This window comes from Pristiophorus japonicus, unplaced genomic scaffold (genome assembly GCF_044704955.1).
Source record: "Pristiophorus japonicus isolate sPriJap1 unplaced genomic scaffold, sPriJap1.hap1 HAP1_SCAFFOLD_110, whole genome shotgun sequence".
NCBI lineage: Eukaryota > Metazoa > Chordata > Chondrichthyes > Pristiophoridae > Pristiophorus > Pristiophorus japonicus.
The window spans coordinates 604,871-620,222 of record NW_027250756.1 but is presented as its reverse complement, the minus strand read 5'-3'; positions in this window follow the sequence as shown (position 1 = coordinate 620,222).

The window sequence follows — 15,352 nt, the reverse complement described above, 5'->3', positions numbered from 1 at the left end:
TGTTCAGATGGTGAAGATAGAGTGAGGTATATACTGGTCCATAAGATTACAGATTGTGTGGAATACAATACTGCTGCTGATGTCCGACAGCAACTCGTGAACGACCAGATTTGAGCTGCTGGATCTGATCACAATCTGTCCCATTTTGCACAATGATAATGCCAGGCAACACGATGGAGAGTGTCCTCCGTGTGAATAAAGGATTTGGTGTCCAGAAGTACTGTGCAGTGTACACTGCTATCAGAACTATCAGGGACAGATGCAAGTGCGACAGACAGATTGGTGGGGACGAGGTCAAATAGGTTTTTCGCTGTCGGAGAGAGAAAGCTGAGGGAGCTATGCATTGTCGGAGTTGCTGTCTTGTGGATGAAATTTAAACCGAGGCCCGGTCTGCACTCAGAGCTGGACGAAAAACATCACAAGGCCATTATTTGGAAGAAGAGTAGGGGAGTTCACCCCGGTCTCCCGGGGCCAATATATATCCCTCAACCAACTATCACATTGGGCATTTTTCATCGTGCAAATCTGATTTTGCATTCACTACGTTACAACAGTGACCATACGTTAAATGCACTTAATTTGCTCTGAAGCACTTTATGACATCCTGAGGTGAAAGTTCCTGTGGAAATTCAAGCTTTTTTTCGATTGCAGCATCTGAAAAAATAGATGAGAAAAAGGCTGATTAGCTTAGTTTGGTAGAGCGTGGTTGTAATAACGATAAGGTCATGGTTTCAATCCTCGTGTTGAACATGTATTTTATTTTTTGTGGTACGTTGCTGGTTTCTTTGTTTTATTATTTCAGACCAGTTTAAACATTGAGAAACGGAGCTCACACGGGACCTGCAATACTTTGAAGCAATGCTGCAAAACCTTAGTTCTGCCGAGAAATCATGGACATGCGGAGTGTTTCCATCATTAAATGAACAATTCCATACCCTCCGGGACATTGCGCCTTCTCGTATTTCAATCAGTGAATGGCTCAATGCCGCTGATAGGTTTGCTGTGAAAAGTATGCAACTGAAATGAATACCATTCCGGTGTGTTCACTCATTATCAGCATTCGTCTACTGTAAACCGCAGAGGCCGTTTGGCCTAATGGGTAAGGCGTTTCACTTAATTGCAAATCTTCGATGTTATCAAAAGGTTGCAGATTCGAGTCATTATCTTGGTCGTTTTGTTAAATCTCATTCAATTTTACGAAACCAAATGACATTCGCCCGAATCATCTGACGGTGATTTCCACCTAAACATTGCAGGGTTCTTTGTAAAAATATATTTGTTTCATGATGCTTTCTATGTATATTGCTCACTGATCTTTGCAAACAGTTTCCAACAAATCACTAATTAATCCCGATAAGGTATTCGTTGTTCTAATTCCAACTATTGCTTCGCGTCATTAAAGGGCAGTATAGGGAACGGTGATCACATTCTGGTACAGTAATATCCACAAGAACCCTTTAAAAAAGTGTTTGCTGTACAATCGCTGCGAGCAGAGCTTGAATGTGTGAGGGGAAACCCATTTAAATTTCGAGTTTAACGCCTTAGCCACTCGGTCATCGCAGCTACACAATGGAGTTGCTCAATTGGCCAATCGGCGGTATGGAATATCAGGCAATTGGACGACATGCTTTCCCTGTTGTATCTCCCAATCGATGTGAAAATTAAATCGTAGTATTGTGGAATCTCACAGCACAGAAGGGAGCAGTTCCGCAAGAACTAAAATAATTTACTTTACGGGAAATACTGAACAAACTGGAGAGCTTTTGAATAGAACAGACAAGTCAGATACGGGCTTTACCATTATGAGTGGTTTTGGTCGGATCGACGTCGAGAAAATATTTGCTACTGTACGCGAGATAAATTCAGTAGTCCACTCAAGAGTAACTTCTTTACCAAAGAGTGGTTAGAATGTGGAAAATGCTACAACAAGCAGAAGTTGCGGCGACTAGCAAAAATGCATTTAAGAGGGTATTATCTAAACACATTTGTGAAAAAGTATTGGAAGAATATGCTGATAGGATGAAATGAATTAAGGCAGGAAGGCGCTCGTGAGCCGCATTAACTCATGCACACCTGTTGGGGAAAATGTTCTCTTTATATGTTGCAGACTCTATACAACGTTACGTAACAGCACTTTTAAACATCAACAACAACACGCTCATATATCGCCTTTAATGCAGTGAAACGTCCCAAGGCGATTCACATGAGTATTATGCAATAACAAGTTGACACCGAAGAGCAAAAGTAAAAATTGGCGCAGGTGTAAAAAACTTGGTAAACAGGTATGGTTCATATTGACGAAGAAAGCTGTAGACTGCTGGAAGATATCGATGAATTAGCCAGGTGTTTAGGAGAGTGGCTAATGGAAATCAAGTCGGAGAATTGTGAGGTAATACATTTTGTGAGGGCTAACAAGGCAAGGGATTAAACATTTAATCGTTGGAGACTGAATAGGGTAGAGGAGCAAAGGGACCTTGGAGGGTATGTCCACAGATCCCTGACGGTAGCAGGCCAGTTAGATAAGTTGGGTAATAAGCAACACGGAATGCTTTCCTTTGTTAGCTGAGCCACAGAATACAAGAGTGGCGACCTTTAATTTGAACTGCATAAAATACTAGTGAGGCCACAGCTAGAGTACAGCTTGCTGTTCTGGTCACCGAAATGCAGGAAATATCTGATTGAACTCGTGAGGTGACAGAGTCATATTATGTGAATGTTGACTGGACTGGAGAATTTAGCTATGAGAAAAGATTGGATAAGCGGGCTTGTTTTTTTGGAACAGAGGATCCTGAGAGTGGACCTCACTGAAGTGTATAAAATTATGAGTGGATCATATAGTGTGCATAGGATGGATTTATTTCCCTTATCACAATGATCAACAACCAGGGGGCATTGATTTAAAGTCATTGCTGGGAGGCTGGAGGGGATATGAGGGGGAATGCTTTCACCAAAATGGTGCTCGTGGTCTGGACATCACTGTCTGAAAGGTTGGTAAAAGCAGAAGCCATAACCAAATTAACAAAGTATTTGGATGTGCTCTTCAAGCGCCATAATCTACAGGGCTGTGGACCAAGAGCTTGAAAGTGTGATTTGACTGGATATCTCTCTGATGGACTGCGCGGACACGATGAGCTGAAATGACCTCCTTCCGTGCTGTGAATCTCTATGAGTCTCTGACAGGACGAGGTGAAGTCGGGTAGAATGGGGCTCGAGTGGAGCATTAACTCCGGCAAATCCAGTTGGTGAAAATGGTCCCTTTCTCTGCTGCAAACTGTATAACATTAACTAACACACCTTTGATACAACAACAACAAATTGTATTTATACAGCGCCTTTAATGTATTGAAATGTCCCAAGGCGCTTCACATGAGTATTATAGGATAAAAAAATGAGTGCGTGCCGCATAAGTAGAAATTAGCGCAGGGGGCTAAAAGCTTGGTCAAACAGGTATGGTTTCTAATGATCAAGAAAGCTGTAGACTGCAGGAAGATATCAATGAACTGTTCAGGCGGGCAGAAAAGAGGCTAATGGGATTCAACCTGAGCAGTGAAAGCTAATGAATTTGGGCAGTGCTAATAAGGCTAGGGAATACCCATTAAATGGTCGGTAACTGAGTAGCACAGTGAAGCAAACGGATCTTGGAGTACATTTGCTCAGATCCCTGATAGCAGTCGACCATGTAGCTAATGTGGTTAAGATGCATCACGGAATACTTGCCTTTATAAGCTGAGCCATAGAATGCAACAGCGGGGAAGTTAAGCTTGAACTGTGTAAAACACTAGTTGGGGCACAAGTGGAGCACTGCATGCTGTTCTGGTCAGCGCATTACAGGAAAGATCTGATTGCACTCGTGAGTGTAGAGAGTCGATTTACATGGATGTTGCCGGCAATGGACAATTGAGCTGTGAGTAAAGATTGCATAGGCTGTGGTTGTTGCCTTTGGGAGAGAGGAGGCTGAGGGTGGTCATTATTGAAGTGAATAAAATCATGACTTTCGAGATAGAGTGCATTGATTGGATATATTTCCCTTAGAAGAGCGGTTAACAACCAGAGGGCACAGATTTAATGTAATTGGAAGGAGGGTAGAGCGGATTTGAGCGGTAATGTCTTCACTCAGAGGGTGATGGGAGTCTGGAACATACTGCCTGAAAGGGTGGTGGAGGCAGAAGGCCTCACCACATTTAAAAAGTAGATGGATGTGAACTTGAAGCGGTGCAATCTACTGGGCTACGGACAAAGAGCTGGAAAGTGGGATTCAACTGGACAGCTGTTTTCCGATAGTGCCAAATTATGGGCTGAAATAAACTCAGTCCGTGCTGTAAATTTACATGAGTCAATGACAGCACATCATTTTAAAATAGACACAGAATGATCCAGGACTGACGGCACATCCCGTTTAAACAGACACAGAATGATCTAGTTGCAATGAAAGTTCATCGACCTGAAACGTGAACACTGTTTCTCTCTCCGCAGATTATTCCTGATCTACTTAGTTTTTGCAGATTTTTCTCTTATTGTTCAGTTTTCCGGCATCAACATTATTCTACTTTTGTATTCGCGAATTTTGCGGCAGCTGTGTCGCGTAATGGATAGCGCATTGGACTTCTCATCAGGATGTTTGTAAAGCATTGAAATGTTGAGGGTTTGAGTTCCACCAAAGTCAGATTTTGCGTCAGGATTTCTTGCTTACTGGGACGCACAATGAATTTTGAAGCATATCAACACTTCAGAGAGGGAAATTGTTGCCCGTGCACATTCTCTAACACAATTGTTGCAATCCCACCGACTATTCCTCTGAGTTCTCTTAGCGCCCTGACTCTATTACAAAGGAGCAGGAGCAGGCCATCGAGATCTTAACACATGTAGAGCAGGAGTCCATCAACCACTCATGCTAGTTGCAATGCACAGGACGAAGCAACTCAGCTCTTTGAGACTGTTAAACAGGGACAGGAGGAGGCAATTAACGCTTCGGGAGTGAGGCATAGGACAAGCAGAAGTCGGTCAGCTCCTTGAGCTTGTCCTACAAGAAGCGTGGAAGTCCATTTACCCCCTCGAAATTGTTGCATACAATGAGTACGAGGCATTTCAGAACCACGAGTCTGTGATACAGGAACAGGAGGAGTCATCGAGCACATTACACAGACGGGGGCCAATCATAGCAATGTGATGTTTGTGTTAATGGCATACTAATCCAGAGAGAGGAAATCATAGCCCAACACGAGAGCAGGGACATTTAAATTCAATTGCATAATGCTAGAGATTTAAAAGTATCAGTAATGGTGACCATTGTCGTAACACACCCATATGGTTTACCAGTCTGCTTTCGCGTAGGAAAGCTGCAGTTCTTAACGGTGTAGGCTAATATGCGACTCCAGAACCACAGCAATGTGGTTGCTACTTAACTGCCCTCGGAAATGGCCCAGTGAGTTACTAAGTTGCATACGGTGGCTCACCACGATCTTCCCATGGGCAATTAGAGATTAAAAACATATACTGCCCTCACTAGCGTTGCCCATGTGCATGAATTACATTGAAAAATAGAAACATAGAAAATATGTGCAGGTGTAGGCCATTCAGCCCGTCGAGCCTGCACCGCCATTCAATCAAATCATGCCTGATCAGTCCCTCAGTCCCACTTTCCTGATTTATCTCCATACTCCTTGATCCCCTTCGCCATAAGGCCATATCTAACTCCCTCCTTCTTAATGTAGCAGTTGGTCTTCCAGAATTGATTTTATGTTTGTTGTTTATAATAACCAGACCCTTTCTATAAACTCTGTCTCACTTTTTTACCAGTGGCAGGTTAATGTTAATGCAAAATTAACTGATCAGTAATTAATTATGTTTGCTCGTGAAAGCAACATGAAATTTAATTAAAGTGATTGGTTCAATGTTGGGCTCCAACCCACGGTCCAGAGATTAAAAGCTTCGTGCTGTATCAACTGAGCTAGCCAAGCTTATGTGCAATTCAGCTCTTGGCCGTTGATTGCAGACAGCGCCTCTTCGTTTAGAGCCATTTCCCGGTGATTTCCGATCCTCTCTATCGCGCTGGCTCTGTTCAATGTGTATAATCACTTCCAATTTGATTTTGAAAAAATACCTGCGTCTGTGTCTTGAGTAAAGCAGAACATTCTGGAAACACTAGGCAGGTCAGGCAGTATCCGTGGACGTCGGTATGTGACCTTATTTTCGGCTTTGACCTTCTGTTGTGAAGTGAGGCAGGGATGCAGGCTTCTTTTTTGCTAGATACTGCCCGAAATAGAGGTGTCCGTAATGTAGCAGTTACCACATTCGCCGCTCATGCAAAACGTCCTCGATTCAAGCCGGGACAGATAACTTATTTTGTCGAATATTTTTCCGTGAAATAACTGTTTAGAATGTTGCACCAGAATCCTGTGTCAATAGCGATGAACATTTTAACTAATTCTCCTAAAATACAGTGTGTGTAAAATCAGTTCAGGGGTAAACCTTCATCAAAGATTCAAGTTCCTTAAATCTTTAGAAGTCAGTTATTGAATTTACCATCAATTCATAGCATAAACATAAAGGAGGTGTGTGAGATGTTCGGCTTTAATCGTTATTGACCCCATTAGTTTATGTTTTAGTCCGAGGTGACAGACTCTCTTGCATCGCAAAGAGTTGAGATTCGTGTGAGTTGATTTGGACACATCTTTCCCACCATCGGTACTGCATTGTATTTAATGCGCTTTGGGATATCCTGATTTGGTGAAAGGCGCTTTAACAAGGCACGTCCTTCTTTGCAAAAGTTCTAACTGCAAGTTCAAAAACCGCGGGCAAATGAAAGCTCACTCAGGATTTGTTCTGGCACCACGACAAAATCCTATAAATTGTAATTCAGCAGTTCAGCTGCTCGCTTAATAGGTCCGCTGAACTGGTATTGAAAGTGGAGATGTTTCTGCAGTGTAGCAAGTAACATGTTCGCCGCTCACGCGAAGCTCCCAGGGCGGAAATATGTTGTTGGAAATTTCCCCTCATCATGTTCAGGGGTGAAGTTGTTCTGCATGAAAGTACATAAGAACGTATGAATTAGCAGCAGGAGTAGGACATTCCACCCATTTTTAAGTTTTCAATATGTATCCACTCAGTTCAGTGCCAGGGAATTTTCATATCATAGGCGAACGTGAGAACCACTACAGTATGGAAATACTGTTGCAGGTGATGTCTCAGGAACATAGCTAGCGCTCTAACCGAGACAGCCGGCCTATACTTCAGGAGCTTGTTTTCTGATCACAGAATGACCGTGCTATATTTAGGAAGGTTGTGAGAGTGGCAGCAATTGATCAAGTTTTCCCAGACCTTACACTTAGGAACACATGTTTGACATTTAGCAGAGAGTGGTTAGGATCTGGAATACACTGCATGAATGACTCCATCTTATGTTTCAAAATGGAACTGGAGAACTATCTGAGGTACAATACATCTGTAGCGGTGCGGGTAAAGGTCGCTTTAGTGGGGCAAGCTGAGAGTCGGCACGGGTTCGACGGGGCGAATGTCTTTCTTGCGAGCTGGAACCATGCAATGATTCTGTGATTGCATTCGTTAATGGCACATATACTAGTATGGATGGAGATGCAAACTGAAAAGGGATATTAAATGAGTGGTCAAAATTGGAGGCATCTGACTCAGAAGATTCGGGGAACGTGGAAATTCCGGAATTTAATGACTTTGAAAGGAAGACTTTTGACTTGTGCAGTTTCGGTCAGAGTTAAATTTGAGAAAAGAATGTTTTTACAGAAAAGTATTGAGCATTTCACCTTCTGGCTTAGCACTACTCTCTATGTGTTGAGAAAAGGAGTGGTTTCCTAGTGTAGCGGTGATCATGTGCGGTTCAAATGGGAAAAGGTAGAAACACTATTTTAGAGAATATTTTTGCTGTGAAATATATAAATTTAAGAAATGTAACTCCAGGGTCCTTGCCACATGACCAATGAAGAATTTAAACCTGTCTCATGAAATACAGAGTGTGCAAAATCATGCACGGGATAAAACTGCATCAATGATTAAAGTTTCCCAAATAATTCCATTTCAGTATTGAAGTATCAGCTCTCACTCAGTGACCACATTATCATTTTGTTCATTCTGCTAAACAACAGTGTCGGTTAATGAACGGTGATTAATCTTTTTCGCTGTAGATCTGAATTAATTGCATGTAAATATTTTAAAGATTGTGAAATGTAAAGTCTCATTCCGAACCCGGGCTCCCTCTGCGAGCGCCGAACCACTAAGTGACCAGGAAACACATTAAAGAGTTGAACATAATTACTGACATTTCTTATCATTATTCTTTGTTTTTCTGCTCTTCATCCTTTTCAGTTCCTCACTGCGGATTTTCCGGTGATCGAACGTGAACTAAATGCAATGTCTCGCAATCTCGGCCTCAGTTAATACAAGCAGATCTAAGCCGCATTTCAGACCTGACAACACCTCAATAATTATTCGCTCTTCTCCAGTTCCAGAGCTCGGAGGAATATTGTCCATCGCTGGGGTGCATGATACCTCGGACCAGGGCCAAACATCACTATACACCGACCACAAGGTCAGGTAAAGCACCGGGTACATGGTACTCTGGTTACTGTGCCTGCCAGTAAAAAGGAACAATCCCCTAGTCTGAATCTGAGGGGTCAAAGTGGCAATCTTTTCTGTAGCTGTGGTTTCGAATCCCATGTTTGACATTTCTTATATTTACATACGACCTCATTTGTTTTCAAACAATTGCGAAATACTTTGGGATATCCAAGTAAATTAATAATATTAAATCAATTGAATTAAAAGTTATTTCCCTAACCCGGAATCAAACACGGTTTTCAATAGTGCTCGGAACGGTATTGTGAATCATTAAAGATGCATTGTAAAAATCTAGCACTGCTAATTTTAAAGCACGGATACAATTTGATTCGATGCAAACGAAGCGGATTCAAAATGACATTAAATGCACCAGGAAGCGCCCGCGGCGAGACAGATCAAACTTCTCATGAAGTTAGTGTTGCGAAGTTAACGCTGAGTTAAAGCTGGCGACAATGAACGAGCGAGATACAATTCAATATAAAGGATGAGCTCACAAGTATCAGTGGCACAGGATTCTGGTCAACATCAACCCTCTACTTTCTTGTTCAACAGAGCAAGAAGAGGAATGAATCGGAGTCAGATGTCACAAAATTAATGAAAGGCACAAATACAAGTAACACTTACTTCAAACTCTTTTCACTGTAAAGTTCTTTAAGTTAATTTGAAATCTTACTGCGTTGAATCTGCAAATGAACACTATGTGGCTTTATCTTCACTACTGATTATACTTTCTACGCATGCCATAAATTAAAGGTTATGTTAAATTTGACAAAACTTGCCACAGATTTCTGTAGTCAACAGCAATGACCATTTTGAACGAGACTCCGACAATATATATTTTTTTAATATTAGCTGATGGGAAATGGGCATCGCTGGGAATTCCGGCCTTTATTGTCCTTGCCTAATTGTCCTCAAGAAGATGGTGGTGAGCCGCCTTCTTGAACCACTGCTGTCCGTGTAGTGAACGTATACCGCAGTGCAGTGAAGGAGAGGTTTCCAAGATTTTAAAAATGAAGCAATGGCTATATACTTCCAAGTCAGGATGGTATGTGACTTGGAAGGGAAGGAGAAGCTGGTGGCATTCCCATATCTTTCTACGTTGTGGAGGTCGAAGAAAACTTAATGCAGTGCACGTTTTGGATGGGACACTCTGCAGCCACGGTACGCCGGTGATGGAGGGAGTGTATGTTTAAGGTAGTAGATGGCGTGTCCATCAAACAGGCTTCATTTTCCTGGATGGTGTCAAGCTTTCTGTTTTCAGAGCTGCACTCATCCACGCAAGTGGAGATTATCCCATCACAATCATGACGTGTGACTTGTAGATGGTGGAAAGGCTGCAGAATACCCAACCTCCAACCACAAAGTAGAACACGGTTGAGTGATCTGGCTAACATGCACAAGACTTGGCTGTACGTAATGCAGTTATGATGTAGGTTTAATTGTTCATATTGCAGTGTGGGCTGACCCTTGCTACCCCTGGTTCCTCGCCTCTTCTGAGGACCAAACTCACGCTTCTCCTAGGCTCCGGTCACTTCCCTCTACAAACGCTTGCCGCTCATTCGCTCCTCCTGCAGTGAATGCCCGAACTGAAATCAGTGACCTGTCTTCGCAGTCCCCGCCTCCTGCAGCAACACGAGATGCTCCCTGCAGTGATATACCACCGCACGCTATTCCCACAAACGGCCCCGGCCTGGGCCCCGCCGATTTCCAGCACACTAGGTCAGTGCAGCAGAGCTGATCTTCAGTCGTTTTTGCTAATCCTTGCCACTGGAACAAGACCTAGCTCTGACAAGCCCGTGTGGTGGCTGGTGTGCAACGCCCACCACACGTTAAATAAATCCACGCAGAGGCAACTTCCATCCTTCAAGATGTAGTTCGGGATCTGGAATATTATTTCGGATCTGGAACAATGAAACACGTGTGAACTCATCCCTTTCTTTCGTGGAAGCAAGTCATCCTTGCTTCGAGGTACTGTCAATGATGACGATGACGATGAGGTTTAATTGTTGTATGCGTAATAACTCGGACATTTAATGTTACGGACCCTATCAAAGCAGTACGTGTTTTTCAGCTCTGCTTGGAATGCCGGTCCTGTCAACCAATCGCTCACAGGGAAATTCGATTCACCTTTTATTTCTCTGGCCCTTAGTAACATTTCAAAGATTGAATGTGAAACACATCAACCCGAAACCTCGTCACTGACATGCTAACCTCAACACCGCGACTGCACTCAGCTCCTCTGAGATGGAAGTCCAGTTGCTGTTTCAAGCTCGAATGTAGTTGCAAACAGATCTCATTCAAGGAAAGTCCAAGTAAATGAGACACCTTATTATTTGCATCAAACTTGTTCGCCAAGAGTTGAGATTAGTATGGGGTGAATTGGGCATATATTTCAACCACATGACAACATTTGAAAGGTAGTTCAATCGCTGTAAAGCGCTTTGGGCATCATGTGTTCCTCAATTGCTCTGCAGAAATGCTAATCTTTCTTTGCAAGAGTTACAAATGCTTGTTCAAAATACGCGGCCAAGATGAGTATTCTTTCGGGATTTGAACCCGGGACATCACGATAAATTCAACCGACAAAGCTAAAGCAAGTATCACACAACAAGACCAACGATCCTACAATTTGAGCAATGTGGACTGAAGAGTAAAAATTTAAAACGGTTTTTGTGTGTTTTGATATTCTTGACAGGAAAAAACTTTCGACCGATTCAGTGACTTTGTTTTTCATAGAAACATAGAACATCGGAGCAGGAGCAGGCCATTGGGCCCTTCGAGCCTGAAGCAGCATGCAATATGATTATGGACAAGCATGCAACTTCAGTACCCCACTCCCACCGTCTCTCATTACTCGCTGATCCCTTTAGCCGTAAGGGCTACATCTAACTCCCTTTTGAATACATTCAACGAAATGGACTCAACAACTTTCGGTGGTAGAGAATTCCACAGATTCAAAATTCTCTGGGTGAAAATGTTTCTCCTCATCTGGATCCGATATGGATTACCCCTTATCTTTCGACTGTGACCAGCTTCTGGACTTCCCCAACATCTGCAACATTCTTTCTGCATCGAACATGTCGAATCCCGTCAGAATTGTATATGCTTACATGAGATCCCCTCTAATTCTTCAAAATTCCAGTGAACATTAGCCAAGTCGATCCCGTCTTTCTTCATATGTCAGTCCTGCCAGCCGGGGAATCATTGTGGTGAACCTTCTCTGCTTTCCCTCTATAGCAAGAATGTCTTCCTAACATTAGGAGACTAAAACTGCACCCAATACTCAAGGTGAGGGTCTCACCAGGGCCCTGTACAACTGCAGCAAGACCTCCCTGCTCCTCGACTCAGTCGTCTCGCTATGAAGGCCAACATGCCATTTGCTATCTTAACTGCCGGCCATACCTGCAAGCTTACTTTCAATCACTGGTGCACCAAGACACCCAGGTCTCGTTACACCTCCGCTTGCACTAATCTGTCACGATTCAGATAATATTCTGCCTTCCTGTTTTTGCAACCAGAGTGGATAACCTCACGTTTATCCACATTGTATGACATCTGCCATGCATTTGACCACTCACAAATCCTTTCCAATCATCCTGCAGCCTCTTAGCATCCTCCTCACAGCTCACACTGCCAACCAGCTTAGTGCCATCTGCAACGTTGGAGTTATTACATTCAGTTCCTTAGTCTAATTCATTCATATATATTTAAAAGAGCTGGGTTTGCAGCAAAGAAACTTACAATATCCTACTAGTCGCTGCTTGTCATTCTGAACCGTTTATTCCGACTCTTTGCATGTTTTCTGCCAACTAGTTATCTATCCACGCAAATACATTAACCCAGTACACTGTGTGTTAATTTTGCACACTAATCTCTTGTGTGGAATCTTGTCAAAAGCCTTTTGAAATTCCAAATACACCACATCCTACGGTTCTCGCTTATCCATTCTACTGTTACATGCTCACAAAATTCGAGAAGATTTGTCAAGCATGATTTCCCTTTCATAAATCCATGCTGACTTCGACCGATCCTGTCACGGCTTTCAAAATGCGCTGCATTCGCCCTGTCTTCGGAAGCGCCACAGGGTCCCACTCCTGCATTCAATGAGCTGTTTGGACGGTAGTCTATCCAGGCTGTGCGTGGTCACCCCGAGCACATCAGACGAGTTCTGGGCAGAAACAGCATTTCCGCCCTTCCTTCTTCCTCTTCTCTACGTCACTTTGCTTTTATTTCAATATTTATTCCAACTCTCACAGTTTCTAATGTTTATAAGTGAACAAAATATTAAATACACTTCACTGAAGAGCAGTTTCTCCTACTCAAAGTGAATTCAAGGCAGCTCGCCATTGATATTCAGGTTCAGATATAAATATATATATATTAATATTTACACAATTATCGTTGGCTGCTCCCTCGTGGTCCAGCTCACTAACGCGATTTCGATTCTCAATCGGAACATCACATAAAAATAATTGTGATCTGTGAGACGTTTAATAATTGCTATAATCGCTGTGAATAAACCCCAATATTTGCTGTTACAATCCGAGCTTACAGTCTCAGCTGCTTCTTCTACCGTTTCCGGGACTCTTGTTCCAGGATTAATTTTACAAACGGTGTGAGTTCGCTGAACACAATGAGAAGGCAGGAGTCTCTGTGGACCCACTATAGAAATGTGGATGCTAACAGTGTGGGGAAGCGGTGCGTTTTCTGTGGCATTGCTGTAAATGGCACCGGAGGAAAATTGAGATATTTTCGAGCTCGCGAAAGCTAGTATGTACAGAAGTAGTTGGATTGAGCAAACGAACGCATAGCTGGAGAGATGGCGCAGGATGGAGGGCTTTAAATTACTGAGGCATTGGGAATGCTTCTTGGAAATGTGGAACTTGCACAATAGGGACGGGTTGCACCTCAACAGAGGTGACACTAATGACCTCGCGGGGTGGGGAAGGGGGGCGTGGGTTTAAACTAGTTTCGCAGTAAGATCGAAACCTGAGGTTACTTTCAGTAGGGAAGGAAGTAAAGCTGCAATTGGAAAGCATAAAATGTAGCAAATGATTTTGAAGGAGAGAGGATAAAATGGTTAGAATGTAGTCACTCAAGGAGGATTGGCTGTACTAAATAGCATATACTTCAATATAAGTTGTATAGCAAGTGAAGCAGATGGGCGGGCTGAGAGCACAGTTAGACACTTGGGCGTATGATATTCTAGCAATTACAGAGACATGGCTGAAAAAGGGGTCGGAATGGCAGCTCAACATTCCTGGTTACAGGATTTTAGACGGGAATATGTGAAGGGTAAATACGTAGGGGATCAGGATTTTCATTAAATAAACTATTCCAGCTGTGAGGAGGAATGATATGTTTGAGTGATCATCAACCGAATCAATATGGGTCGAATTGAAAAACAAAAATGGGCCATCACACTGCTGGCAGAGTTCGAAAGATCCTCAGACTGTGAGAAGAGCAAATATCTAGACATATTCCTGAGAAGTTACAAAAACTATAGGGCAGTAATAATAGGGCATTTCAATTTCCCTAATATTAACTGGGATAAAGTTAATTTGAAGGTATAGACAGTGTAGAATTCCAAAAATGCATTCAGGAAAACATTTTTAGCCACTATGCCGCAGATCCAACACTGGAATGTGCGGTTTCGCATTTAGTTTTAGGGAATAAATTGGAACGTCTATCAATGGGAGATCATGCAGCTACCAGTGACCAAAATGCAATTCCACTTAAGGTAGTTCTCGAAAAGGAGAAGGATAGACCAGGAATAAGTGTTATACTTTTGCGAAAATTCAATTTTGCTAAGAACATAAGATATACGACTGGGTGTAGGCTACTTGGCCACTTAATCTGCTCTACCGTTCAATACGATCATGGCTGATCAATTAATGGACTCAGTTCCCCTTCCCTGCCCGCTCCCTATAATCCTTCACTTCCTTATAGGTGAGAAATCCGTCTATTTCCGACTTTAATATGTTCAATGACCCAGCGTGACAGCTCTCTGGGGCACAGAATTCCGCAGATTTAAATCCATCTGATAGAAGTAAGTTCTCCTCATCTCAGTTTTAAGTGGGCGGCCACTTATTCTAAGACGATGTACCCATAATTTTCCCTATGAGTCGAAATACCCTCTTTGCATCTACATAGTCGAGCTTCCAAATTATCTCTTAATTTTCAATTCGTTCTCCTCTCATTCTTACAAAATCCTATGTTTAAAAGCCCAACCATTTCAAACTATCCACAGAAGTGAATCTCCTCATTTCCGGAATGAACCTACTGCATCTTCTATGAACAGCCTCCACAGCAAGTATGTCTTTCCTTAAATAAGGAGGCCAAACTGCATGCAGAATTCCAGGTGTGCCACGCCCCCCCCCCTCCCGCCGCCAATAACCTGCACAGTTGAAACAGGACTGCTCTGTTATATACTTTATACCCCTGGCAATAAAGGCCAACATTACATTTGCCTTCCTGATTAGGTGCTGCACCTGCATACTAACGTTTTTCTGTTTGATGCACAAGGACCCCGATTTCTCACTGTACTTCAGCACTTTGCAATGGTCCTCCATTTAAAATATTGTTTGCTTTTATATTTTTTCTGTCAAATTGGATGACCTCACATTATCCCATCTGATACTCCAAGTTATTGTCCACTAAATTAGTCGGACTATCTACCTTTGCAGATTTTTTGTGAACTCATCACAATTTGTTTTCCCACCCATCTTCGCATCATCAGCAAAATTGGCTACATTATACTCGATTC